The sequence below is a fragment of the Grampus griseus genome (assembly GCF_964374135.1).
Source record: "Grampus griseus genome assembly, chromosome: 11".
Classification (NCBI taxonomy): Eukaryota; Metazoa; Chordata; class Mammalia; order Artiodactyla; family Delphinidae; genus Grampus; species Grampus griseus.
In genome coordinates, this window is record NC_139005.1 from 87,400,277 (window position 1) to 87,414,756 (window position 14,480).

Below are 14,480 nucleotides of genomic sequence, written 5' to 3' on the forward strand. Positions count from 1 at the left end.
GACTGGCTGAATGGATACAAAAACAATATCCATATACATGCTGTCTACAAGAGACCAACTTCACACCTAGGGACTCATACAGACTGAAAGTGAGGGGATGGAAAAAGATAGTCCATGCAAATGGAAATCAGAAGAAAGCTGGAGTAGCAATTCTCATATCAGACAAAATAGACTTTAAAATAAAGACTATTACAGGAGACAAAGAAGGACACTACATAAGGATCAAGGGATCAATCCAAGAAGAAGATATAACAATTGTAAATATTTATGCACCCAACATAGGAGCACTTCAATACATAAGGCAAATGCTAACAGCCATAAAAGGGGAAATCGACAGTAACACAATCGTAGTAGGGGACTTTAAAACCCCACTTTCACCAATGGACAGATCATCCAACAAAAAATGTCTCAAATAAACAATCTAACCTTAAACCTAAAGCAATTAGAGAAAGAAGAACAAAAAAACCCCAATGTTAGCAGAAGGAAAGAAATCAAAGATCAGAGCAGAAATAAATGAAAAAGAAATGAAGGAAATCATACCAAAGATCAATAAAACCAAAAGGTGGTTCTCTGAGAAAATAAACAAAATTGATAGGCCATGAGCCAGACTCATCAAGAAAAAAAGGGAGAAGACTCAAATCAATAGAATTAGAAATGAAAAAGGAGAAGTAACAACTGACACTGAAGGAATACAAAGGATCATGAGAGATTACTACAAGCAACCATATGCCAATAAAATGGACAACCTGAAAGAAATGGACACATTCTTAGAAAACCACAACCTTCCGAGACTGAACCAGGAAGAAGTAGAAAATATAAACAGACCAATCACAAGCACTGAAATTGAGACTGTGATTAAAAATATTCCAACAGGGGCTTCCCTGGTGGCGCAGTGGTTAAGAATCCGCCTGCCAATGCAGGTGACATGCGTTCAATCCCTGGTCCAGGAAGATCCCACATGCCGCGGAACAGCTAAGCCCTGGTGCCACAACTACTTAGCCTGCACTCTAGAGCCCGTGAGCCACGACTGCTGAGCCCACGTGCCACGACTACTGAGGCCCACGTGCCTAGAGCCCATGCTCTGCAGCAGGCGAAGCCACCACAATGAGAAGCCCTCACAACGAAGAGTAGCCCCCGCTTGCTGCAACTGGAGAAAGCCGCGCGCAGCAACAAGGACCCAACACAGCCAAAAATAAATTAATTTAAAAAAAAGTCTTCCAACAAACAAAAGCCCAGGACTAGATGGCTTCACAGGCGAATTCTATCAAACACTTAGAGCAGAGCTAACACCTATCCTTCTCAAACTCTTCCAAAATATAGCAGAGGGAGGAACACTCCCAAACTCATTCTACAAGGCCATCATCACCCTGATACGAAAACCAGACAAAGATATCACAAAGAAAGAAAACTACAAGCAAATATCAATGGTGAACATAGATGTAAAAATCCTCAACAAAATACTAGCAAACAGGATCCAACAGCACATTAAAAGGATCATACACCATGATCAAGTGGGGTTTATTCCAGGAATGTAAGGATTCTTCAATATACACAAACCAATCAACGTGATACACCATATTAACAAATTGAAGAAGAAAAACCATATGATCATCTCAGTAGATGCAGAAAAAGCTTTCAACAAAATTCAACACCCATTTATGATAAAAAAACCTCCAGAAAGTAGGCATAGAGGGAACTTACCTCAACATAATAAAGGTCATATATAACAAACCCACAGCCAACATTGTTTTCAATGGTGAAAAACTGAAACCATTTCCACTAAGATCAGGAAAAAGACAAGGTTTTCCACCCTCACCACTATTATTCAACATAGTTTTGGAAGTTTTAGCCACAGCAATTAGAGAAGAAAAAGAAATAAAAGGAATCCAAATCGTAATGAAGAAGTAAAGCTGTCACTGTTTTCAGATGACATGATACTATACATAGAGAATCCTAAAGATGCCACCAGAAAACTACTAGAGCTAATCAATGAATTTGGTAAAGTTGCAGGATACAAAATTAATGCACAGAAATCTCTTGCATTCCTATACACTAATGATGAAAAATCTGAAAGAAAAATTAAGGAAACACTCTCATTTACCATTGCAACAAAAAGAATAAAACACCTAGGAATAAACCTACCAAAGGAGACAAAAGACCTATATGCAGAAAACTATAAGACACTGATGAAAGAAATTAAAGATGATACAAATAGATGGAGAGATATACCATGTTCTTGGATTGGAAGAATCAACACTGTGAAAGTGACTATACTACCCAAAGCAATCTACAGATTCAATGCAATCCCTGCCAAACTATCAATGGCATTTTTCACAGAACTAGAAAAAAACTTTCACAATTTGTATGGAAACACAAAAGACCCCGAATAGCCAGAGCAATCTTGAGAAAGAAAAATGGAACTGGAGGAATCAGGCTCCCTGACTTCAGACTATACTACAAAGCTACAGTAATCAAAACAGTATGGTATTGAAAAAAAAACAGAAATATAGATCAATGGTACAAGATAGAATGCCCAGAGATAAACCCACACACATATGGTCACCTTATTTTTGATAAAGGAGGCAATATACAATGGAGAAGAGACAGCCTCTTCAATAAGTGCTACTGGGAAAACTGGAGAGCTACATGTAAAAGAATGAAATTAGAACACTCCCTAACACCATACACAATAATAATCTTCAAATGGATTAAAGACCTAAATTAAGGCCAGACACTATAAAACTCTTAGAGGAAAACACAGGTAGAACACTCTGTGACATAAATCACAGCAAGATCCTTTTTGACCCACCTCCTAGAGAAACGGAAATAAAAACAAAAATAAACAAATGGGACCTAATGAAACTTAAAAGCTTTTGCACAGCAAAGGAAACCTTAAACAAGACAAAAAGACAACCCTCAGAATGGGAGAAAATATTTGCAAACGAAGCAACTGAGAAAGGATTAATCTCCAAAATTTACAAGCAGCTCATGCAGCTCAATATCAAAAAAACAAACAACCCAATCCAAAAATGGGAAGACCTAAATAGACATTTCTCCAAAGAAGATATACAGATTGCCAACAAACACATGAAAGGATGCTTAAGATCACTAATCATTAGAGAAATGCAAATCAAAACTACAATGTGGTATCACCTCACACTAGTCAGAATAGCCATCATCAAAAAATCTACAAACAATAAATGCTGGAGAGGGTGTGGAAAAAAGGGAACCCTCTTGCACTGTTGGTGGGAATGTAAATTGATACAGCCACTATGGAGAACAGTATGGAGTTTCCTTAAAAAACTAATAATAGAACTACCATATGACCCAGCAATCCCACTACTGGGAATATACCCTGAGAAAACCATAATTCAGAAAGAGTCATGTACCACAATGTTTATTGCAGCTCTATTTACAATAGCCAGGACGTGGAAGCAACCTAAGTGTCCATCGACAGATGAATGGATAAAGAAGATATGGCACATATATACAATGGAATATTACTCAGCCATAAAAAGAAACTTAAGTTAGTTATTTGTAGTGAGGTGGATGGACCTAGAGTCTGTCATACAGAGTGAAGCAAGTCAGAAAGATAAAAACAAATACTGTATGCTAATACATATATATGGAATCTGAAAAAAAAAGGTACTCATGAACCTACTTGCAGGGCAGGAATAAAGAGGTAGACATAGAGAATGGAATTGAGGACATAGGTGGGAGGGCAAAGCTGGGGTGAAGTGAGAGTAGCATTGACATATATACACTACTGAATGTAAAATAGTTGGCTGGTGGGAAGCAGCAGCATAGCACAGGGAGATCGGCTCGGTGCTTTTCGATGATGACCTAGAGGGGTGGGATAGGGAGGATGGGAGGGAGGCTCAAGAGTGAGAGGATCTGGGGACATGTGTATGCATAGGGCTGATTCACTTTGTTGTGCAACAGAAACTAGCATGGTGTTGTGAAGCAATTTTACTCCAATAAAGATCTATTAGGAGGACTTCCGGGAAGATGGTGGAAGAGTAAGACGCGGATATCACCTTCCTCCCCACAGATACACCAGAAATACATCTACGCGTGGAACAACTCCTACGGAGCACCTACTGAACACTGGCATAAGACCTCAGACCTCCCAAAAGGCAAGGAACCCCCCCACGTACCTGGTTAGGGCAAAAGAAAAAAATAAACAGAGACAAAAGGATAGGGACGGGTCCTGCACCAGCGGGAGGAAGCTGTGAAGGAGGAAAAGTGTCCACACACTAGGAAGCCCCTTCGCGGGCGGAGACTGCAGGTGGTGGAGTCGGGGAGCTTCGGAGCCGCGGAGGAGAGCACAGCAACACGGGTGCGGAGGGCAAAGCGGAGAGATTCCAGCGCAGAGGATCGGGGCCGACTGGCACTCACCAGCCGAGAGGCTTGTCTGCTCGCCTGCCGGGGCGGGCGGGGCTGGGAGCTGAGGCTCCAGCTTCGGTCGGAGCGCCGGGAGAGGACTGGGGTTGGCGGCGTGAACACAGCCTGCAGGGCGTTAGTGCACCGCGGCTAGCTGGGAGGGAGTCCGGGGAAAAGTCTGGACCTGCCGAAGAGGCAAGAGACTTTTTCTTCCCTCTTTGTTTCCTGGTGTGTTAGGAGAGGGGATTAAGAGCACTGCTTAAGGGAGCTCCAGAGACGGGCGCGAGCTGCGTCTAAAAGTGCGGACCCTAGAGACAGACATGAGACGCTAAGGCCGCTGCTGCCGCCACCAAGAAGTCTGTGTGCGAACACAGGTCACTATCCACACCCCGCTTCCGGGGAGCCTGTGCAGCCCGCCACTGCCAGGGTCCCGGGATCCAGGGACAACTCCCCCGGGAGAACGCACGGCGCGCCTCAGGCTAGCAACGTCACACCGGCCTCTGCTGCCGCAGGCCCACCCCGCACTCCGTGACCCTCCCTACCCCCCTGGCCTGCCGGCCTGAGTGAGCCAGAGCCTCCGAATCAGCGGCTCCTTTAACCCCGTCCTGTCTGAGCAAAGAACAGACGCCCTCCGGCGACCTACACGCACAGGCGGGGCCAAATCCAAAGCTGAGCCACTGGGAGCTGTGAGAACAAAGAAGAGAAAGGGAAATCTCTCCCAGCAGCCTTAGAAGCAGCGGATTAAAGCTCCACAATCAACTTGATGTACCCTGCATCTGTGGAATACGTGGATAGACAACGAATCATCCCAAATTAAGGAGCCGTGTGGATGAAAGGCTCTTGGTACTGCAGCCAGGAGTTAGTGCTGTGCCTCTGAGGTGAGAGAGCCCACTTCAGGACACTGGTCCACAAGAGACCTCCCAGCTGCACATAATATCAAATGGCGAATATCTCCCAGAGATCTCCATCTCAACGCCAGCACCCAGCTTCACTCAACGACCAGCAAGCTACAGTGCTGAACATCCTATGCCAAACAACTAGCAAGACAGGAACACAACCCCACCCATTAGCAGAGAGGCTGCCCAAAATCATAATAAGTCTACAGACACCCCAAAACACACCACCAGACGTGGACCTGCCCACCAGAAAGACAAGATCCAGCCTCATCCACCAGAATGCAGGCACCAGTCCCCTCCACCTGGAAGCCTACACAACCCACTGAACCAACCTTAGCCACTGGGGACAGACACAAAAAACAACAGGAACTACGAACCTTCAGCCTGCAAAAAGGAGACCCCAAACACAGTAAGATAAGCAAAATGAGAAGACAGAAAAACACAGCAGATGAAGGAGCAAGATAAAAACCCACCAGACCTAACAAATGAAGAGGAAATAGGCAGTCTACCTGAAAAAGAATTCAGAATAATGATAGTAAAGATGATCCAAAATCTTGGAAATAGAATAGACAAAATGCAAGAAACAGTTAACAAGGACCTAGAAGAACTAAAGATGAAACAAACAATGATGAACAACACAATAAATGAAATGAAAAATACTCTAGATGGGATCAATAGCAGAATAACTGAGGCAGAAGAACGGATAAGTGAGCTGGAAGATAAAATAGTGGAAATAACTACTGCAGAGCAGAATAAAGAAAAAAGAGTGAAAAGAACTGAGGACAGTCTCAGAGACCTCTGGGACAACATTAAACGCACCAACATTCGAATTATAGGGGTTCCAGAAGAAGAAGAGAAAAAGAAAGGGACTGAGAAAATATTTAAAGAGATTATAGTTGAAAACTTCCCTAATATGGGAAAGGAAATAGTTAATCAAGTCCAGGAAGCACAGAGAGTCCCATACAGGATAAATCCAAGGAGAAATACGCCAAGACACATATTAATCAAACTGTCAAAAATTAAATACAAAGAAAGCATATTAAAAGCAGCAAGGGAAAAACAACAAATAACACACAAGGGAATCCCCATAAGGTTAACAGCTGATCTTTCAGCAGAAACTCTGCAAGCCAGAAGGGAGTGGCAGGACATATTGAAAGTGTTGAAGGAGAAAAACCTGCAACCAAGATTACTCTACCCAGCAAGGATCTCACTCAGATTCGATGGAGAAATTAAAACCTTTACAGACAAGCAAAAGCTGAGAGAGTTCAGCACCACCAAACCAGCTCTACAACAACTGCTAAAGGAACTTCTCTAGGCAAGAAACACAAAAGAAGGAAAAGACCTACAATAACGAACCCAAAACAATTAAGAAAATGGGAATGGGAACACACATATCGATAATTACCTTAAATGTAAATGGACTAAATGCTCCCACCAAAAGACACAGACTGGCTGAATGGATACAAAAACAAGACCCATATATTTGCTGTCTACAAGAGACCCACTTCAGACCTAGAGACACATACAGACTGAAAGTAAGGGGATGGAGAAAGGTATTTCATGCAAATGGAAACCAAAAGAAAGCTGGAGTAGCAATTCTCATATCAGACAAAATAGACTTTAAAATAAAGACTATTAGAAGAGACAAAGAAGGACACTACATAAGGATCAAGGGATCGATCCAAGAAGAAGATATAACAATTGTAAATATTTATGCACCCAACATAGGAGCACCTCAATACATAAGGCAAATACTAACAGCCATAAAAGGGGAAATCGACAGTAACACATTCATAGTAGGGGACTTTAACACCCCACTTTCACCAATGGACAGATCATCCAAAATGAAAATAAATAAGGAAACACAAGCTTTAAATGATACATTAAACAAGATGGACTTAATTGATATTTATAGGACATTCCATCCAAAAACAACAGAATACACATTTTTCTCAAGTGCTCATGGAACATTCTCCAGGATAGATCATATCTTGGGTCACAAATCAAGCCTTGGTAAATTTAAAAAAATTGAAATTGTATCAAGTATCTTTTCTGACTACAACGCTATGAGACTAGATATCAATTACAGGAAAAGAGCTGTAAAAAATACAAACACATGGAGGCTAAACAATACACTACTTAATAACGAAGTGATCACTGAAGAAATCAAAGAGGAAATCAAAAAATACCTAGAAACAAATGACAATGGAGACACGACGACTCAAAATCTATGGGATGCAGCAAAAGCAGTTCTAAGAGGGAAGTTTATAGCAATACAATCCTACCTTAAGAAACAGGAACCATCTCGAATAAACAACCTAACCTTGCACCTAAAGCAATTAGAGAAAGAAGAATAAAAAAACCCCAAAGTTAGCAGAAGGAAAGAAATCATAAAAATCAGATCAGAAATAAATGAAAAAGAAATGAAGGAAACGATAGCGAAGATCAATAAAACTAAAAGCTGGTTCTTTGAAAGGATAAACAAAATTGATAAACCATTAGCCAGACTCATCAAGAAAAAAAGGGAGAAGACTCAAATCAATAGAATTAGAAATGAAAAAGGAGAAGTAACAACTGACACTGCAGAAATACAAAAGATCATGAGCGATTACTACAAGCAACTCTATGCCAATAAAATGGACAACCTGGAAGAAATGGACAAATTCTTAGAAAGGCACAACCTGCCAAGACTGAATCAGGAAGAAACAGAAAATATGAACAGACCAAACACAAGCACTGAAATTGAAACTGTGATTAAAAATCTTCCAACAAGCAAAAGCCCAGGACCAGATGGCTTCACAGGCGAATTCTATCAAACATTTAGAGAAGAGCTCTCACCTATCCTTCTCAAACTCTTCCAAAATATAGCAGAGGGAGGAACACTCCCCAACTCATTCTACGAGGCCACCATCACCCTGATACCAAAACCAGACAAGGATGTCACAAAGATAGAAAACTACAGGCCAATATCACTGATGAACATAGATGGAAAAACCCTCAACAAAATACTAGCAAACAGAATCCAACAGCACATTAAATGGATCATACACCATGATCAAGTGGGATTTATTCCAGGAATGCAAGGATTCTTCAATATACGCAAATCAATCAACGTGATACACCATATTAACAAATTGAAGGAGAAAAACCATATGATCATCTCAATAGATGCAGAGAAAGCTTTTGACAAAATTCAACACCCATTTATGATAAAAACCCTGCAGAAAGTAGGCATAGAGGGAACTTTCCTCAACATAATAAAGGCCATATATGACAAACCCACAGTCAACATCGTCCTCAATGGTGGAAAACTGAAAGCATTTCCACTAAGATCAGGAACAAGACAAGGTTGCCCACTCTCACCACTATTATTCAACATAGTTTTGGAAGTTTTAGCCACAGCAATCAGAGAAGAAAAGGAAATAAAAGGAATCCAAATCGGAAAAGAAGAAGTAAAGCTGTCACTCTTTGCAGATGACATGATACTATACATAGAGAATCCTAAAGATGCCAGCAGAAAACTACTAGAGCTAATCAATGAATTTGGTAAAGTAGCAGGATACAAGATTAATGCACAGAAATCTCTGGCATTCCTATACACTAAGGATGAAAAATCTGAAAGTGAAATTAAGAAAACACTCCCATTTACCATTGCAACAAAAAGAATAAAATATCTAGGAATAAACCTACCTAAGGAGACAAAAGACCTGTATGCAGAAAATTATAAGACACTGATGAAAGAAATTAAAGATGATACAAATAGATGGAGAGATATACCATGTTCTTGGATTGGAAGAATCAACATTGTGAAAATGACTCTACTACCCAAAGCAACCTACAGATTCAATGCAATCCCTATCAAACTACCACTGGCATTTTTCACAGAACTAGAACAAAAAATTTCACAATTTGTATGGAAATACAAAAGACCCTGAATAGTCAATGCAATCTTGAGAACGAAAAATGGAGCTGGAGGAATCAGGCTTCCTGACTTCAGACTATACTACAAAGCTATAGTAATCAAGACAGTATGGTACTGGCACAAAAACAGAAAGATAGATCAATGGAACAGGATAGAAAGCCCAGAGATAAACCCACGCACATATGGTCACCTTATCTTTGATAAAGGAGGCAGGAATGTACAGTGGAGAAAGGACAGCCTCTTCAATAAGTGGTGCTGGGAAAACTGGACAGCTACATGTAAAAGTATGAGATTAGATCACTTCCTAACACCATACACAAAAATAAGCTCAAAATGGATTAAAGACCTAAATGTAAGGCCAGAAACTATCAAACTCTTAGAGGAAAACATAGGCAGGACACTCTATGACATAAATCACAGCAAGGTCCTTTTTGACCCACCTCCTAGAGAAATGGAAATAAAAACACAAGTAAACAAATGGGACCTAATGAAACTTAAAAGCTTTTGTGCAGCAAAGGAAACCATAAAGAAGACCAAAAGACAACCCTCAGAATGGGAGAAAATATTTGCAAATGAAGCAACTGGCAAAGGATTAATCTCCAAAATTTATAAGCAGCTCATGCAGCTTAATAACAAAAAAACAACCCAATCCAAAAATGGGCAGGAGACCTAAATAGACATTTCTCCAAAGAAGATATACAGACTGCCAACAAACACATGAAAGAATGCTCAACATCACTAATCATTAGAGAAATGCAAATGAAAACTACAATGAGATATCGTCTCACACCATTCAGAATGGCCATCATTAAAAAATCTACAAACAATAAATGCTGGAGAGGGTGTGGAGAAAAGGGAACCCTCTTACACTGTTGGTGGGCATGTAAATTGATACAGCCACTGTGGAGAACAGTATGGAGGTTCCTTAAAAAACTACAAATAGAACTACCATATGACCCAGCAATCCCACTACTGGGCATATACCCAGAGAAAACCATAATTCAAAAAGAGTCATGTACCAAAATGTTCATTGCAGCTCTATTTACAATGGCCCAGCGATGGAAACAACCTAAGTGTCCATCATCGGATGAATGGATAAAGAAGATGTGGCACATATATACAATGGAATATTACTCAGCCATAAAAAGAAACGAAATTGAGCTATTTGTAATGAGGTGGATGGACCTAGAGTCTGTCATACAGAGTGAAGTAAGTCAGAAAGAGAGAGACAAATACCGTATGCTAACACATATATATGGAATTTAAGGAAAAAAATGTCGTGAAAAACCTAGGGGTGAAACAGGAATAAAGACACAGACTTACTAGAGAATGGACTTGAGGCTACAGGGAGGGGGAAGGGTAAACTGTGACAAAGCGAGAGAGAGGCATGGACATATATACACTACCAAACGTAAGGTAGATAGCTAGTGGGAAGCAGCCGCATAGCACAGGGAGATCAGCTCGGTGCTTTGTGACCACCTGGAGGGGTGGGATAGGGAGGGTGGGAGGGAGGGAGACGCAAGCAGGAAGAGATATGGGAACATATGTATATATATAACTGATTCATTCTGTTGTGAAGCTGAAACTAACATACCATTGTAAAGCAATTATACTCCAATAAAGATGTTAAAATGAAAAAAAAAAAGAAATGAAGCATATGACCACGCAAAAACTTGTACACAAATATTCATGGCAGCATTGTTCACAAGAGCTAAGAGATGGAAACAAGCTAAATGCCCATCAACTGATGAATGGATAAACAAAATACAGTATATCCACACAGCAGAATATTATTCAGCAATAAAAGGAATGGAACACTGATACGACAAGGATGAAGTTTGAAAACGTTATGTTAAGTGGAAGAAGCCAGTCGCAAAAAAACCCCCACATATGCTATGATTCCATTTATATGAAATGACCAGAATAAGCAATCCATAGAGACAGAATGTAAATTAGGGTTGCCTGGGGCTGGGGGACAGGGGACTGGGGAGTGGCCACTAATGGGCACAGGGTTTCCTTTGGAGATGATTAAAATATGAAACTCTGTAACTATACTAAAAAACATTGAATTGTACACTCAACAGGTGAATTGTGTGATATGTGAATTATAGCTTAATAAAGCTGTTACGTTAAAAAAAAAAAAAAAAGATCTATTAAAAAAAAAACCAAACTGTGGACACAGCAACAGCAGTTCTAAGAGGGATGTTTGTAGCAATACAAGCTTACCTCAGGAAACAAGAAAAATATGAAATAAACAATGTAACCTTACACCTAAAGGAACTAGAGAAAGAAGAACAAACAAAACTCAAAGTTAGTAGAAGGAAAGAAATCATAAAAATCAGAGCAGAAATAATGAAATGGAGACTTAAAAAAATGACAGAAAAGATCAATGAAACCAAAGATGGTTTTTGAAAAGATAAATGACATTGATAAATCTTTAGCCAGACTCATCAAGAAAAAAAGGAAAGGGCCCAAATTAGTAAAATCAGAAATCAATAAAATCAGAAATGAAAAAAAACTGACACTACAGAAATACAAAGGATCATAAGAGACTACTATGAGCAACTATATACCAATAAAATGGACAACACAGAAAAAATGGACAAATTCTTAGAAAGGTACAATCTCCCAAGACTGAACCAAGAGGAAATGTAAAATATAAACAGACCAATTACCAGTAACAAAATTGAATCAGTAATTTTAAAACTCCCCACAAACAAAAGTCCAGGACCAGATGACTTCACAGGTGAATTCTACCAAACATTTGGAGAAGAGTTAATGCCTATACTTCTCAAACTATTCCCAAAAATTGCACAGGAAGGAATACTCATTCTATGAGGCCAACGTCACTCTGATACTGAAACGAGACAAAGATATCACACAAAAAAAGAAAATTACAGGCCAATATCACTGATGAACATAGATGCAAAAATCCTCAAAAAAATATTAGCAAATTGAATCCAACAATACATTAAAAATATCATACACCATGATCAAGTGGGATTTATCCGGGATGCAAGGATTTCTCAACATCTGCAAATCAATCAATGTGATACATCATCCTAACAAATTGAAGAATAAAAACTGTATGATCATCTCAATAGATGCAGAAAAAGCTTTTGACAAAATTCAACATCCATTTATGATAAAAACTCTGCAGAAAGTGGGCACAGGGGGAACATATCTCAACATAATAAAGGCCATATATGACAAACCCACAGGTAACATATTCAATGGTGAAAAGCTGAAAGCACTTCTTCTAAGATCAGGAAAAAGACAAGGATGCCCACTCTCACCACTTTCACTCAACATAGTATTGCAAGTCCAAGCTACAGCAATCAGAGAAGAAGACGAAACCAAAGGAGTTCAAATTGGAAAAGTAGTAAAATCGTCACTGTTTGCAGATGACATGATGCTATACACAGAAAATCCTAAGGATACCACCAGAAAACTACTAGAGCTCATCAGTGAATTTGGTAAAGTTACAGGAGACCAAATTAATATACAGAAATCTGTTGCATTTCTATACACTAACAACAAAATAGCAGGAAGAGAAATAAAGGAAACAATCCCATTTACCATCACATCAAAAAGAATAAAATACCTAGGAATAAACTTACCTAAGGAAGTAAAAGACCTGTACCGGGGAAGGTAGTTTTAACCTGTCAGTCTGGACTTTTCTGGTCAGCACCAATGAGATGATCAGCCACATAGCCCTCTTACATCCCCACAGGTAGGTTACCTAAGCCTGAAACAATTCACTCTTTCCCCCTTCTGCCTGTAAGAGCCTTCCATTTTGTACAGCTTCTCAGAACTCCTTTCTACTTGCTAGATGGGATGCCCGATTTGTTGGATGAGCCAATTTGATCTTTAAACTTCACTCAGTTGAATTTTGTTTTCTAACAGCCCTCATTCCAGTTGCATTACAAAACGTGGTCCTATTTCCTAAGGCCCAATAGTCAATCCCAAACTCAGATCATAAGAGGAGGGAGCTGCCTAGGGGTGGACGTCAAGGGGACACCACTTGGCCATCTTCCCTGAAGCCTGTCTGTTTCATTCTCTACCTCTACTCTCTCGTCTTAATCCTAACAAGCCTCTGTTAATATAACACCTTTACGATTGTGGAGGGGTGCAGCTCTCAGAAGAGCAACCACTACCCTGCCCTGCACACTGCCCTCCTGCCCTCTGCACTCTCTCCCTTCACCTGGTCTCACACACACACAGGTAGCCTTTGGGCAGCCCTCCACCTTTGAAACTCCTCAGCAAACACAGTAAGAGCTTCCTGTGCACCAGAGTTGAGAAAACTACCTCATCTTAAAAGACCAGGCCACAAGCCTCCTGGTCTTAACACTTGCTGAAACAGAAGCAAAAAGTAAAAAGTTGCTGGTCTGGAGGCCGCCATTCCTGGTCTGGCAAACTTATTATATGCACTCTTCACTATAAGGAAAGGAGGGAATTGGAGATGAAGCAGTGCCTGGGTTGGTTGGAGGTACCCATCCTTGTTTTTCTTGGTGTCAATTAACATAATTTAAAAGACAAGGGGGAAAAACTGGATATCTGTGTGCCTGCTTTCACGCTTTGAACTTTTCCATCTTTTGGGGCTGATTATGGCCAGGTGACCCATATTTAAAAATCATTTACAATAAAATGATGCACTTTCTTTTGTGCCATCGGCTTCCCAAAGAAAAGCAAAAATGTTTTTAAATTGTCCCCTTTTGTCAGTGGTAATGGCTGTGTTATATTTCAGCTAGTGCCCCTTGTGGGCATAGAAAGGGATGGGTAATAAAGGCACAGCTGTAGACACTTTATAGCCTGCTTGCCCGGTGGAGCAGGGAGGAGGGGAGTGGAGGCAAGAAACAGATTGTGTGTCAACAAATGCAGCTGGGAAAGGAGAAAGCTCTTAAAGAGCTCTGCAACTTAAAGTCCAAGATAAATGATGTTCCTATTTGGAAAGGAAAAAAAAAATGGAGGTGAAATTCAATAAAGGCTGCCTGAAAAGAGAAGGCCAAAGGCCTTTCTCTGCAGCTAGGCAGCTCCCAAGAAAAATGAGCAAGAGTAGCCATAGGCAAGGGTGGTGTGTAGCCCAGAGAGACAATAAAAACCCGTCCAGCTTACACATTATGACACCAGGCCTGGCAAAGCTGAGCTCAAGGGAGCACCTCCAGGCTGGTGGTGGGGATGGTCTGGTTCACAGAAATGCCCCAGGACACTGACACAGTCCTGCTTCAGGGCTCAGTCAGGCCTTGCATTTGGGGAAAAGGCAGAAAAGCATAAGATGA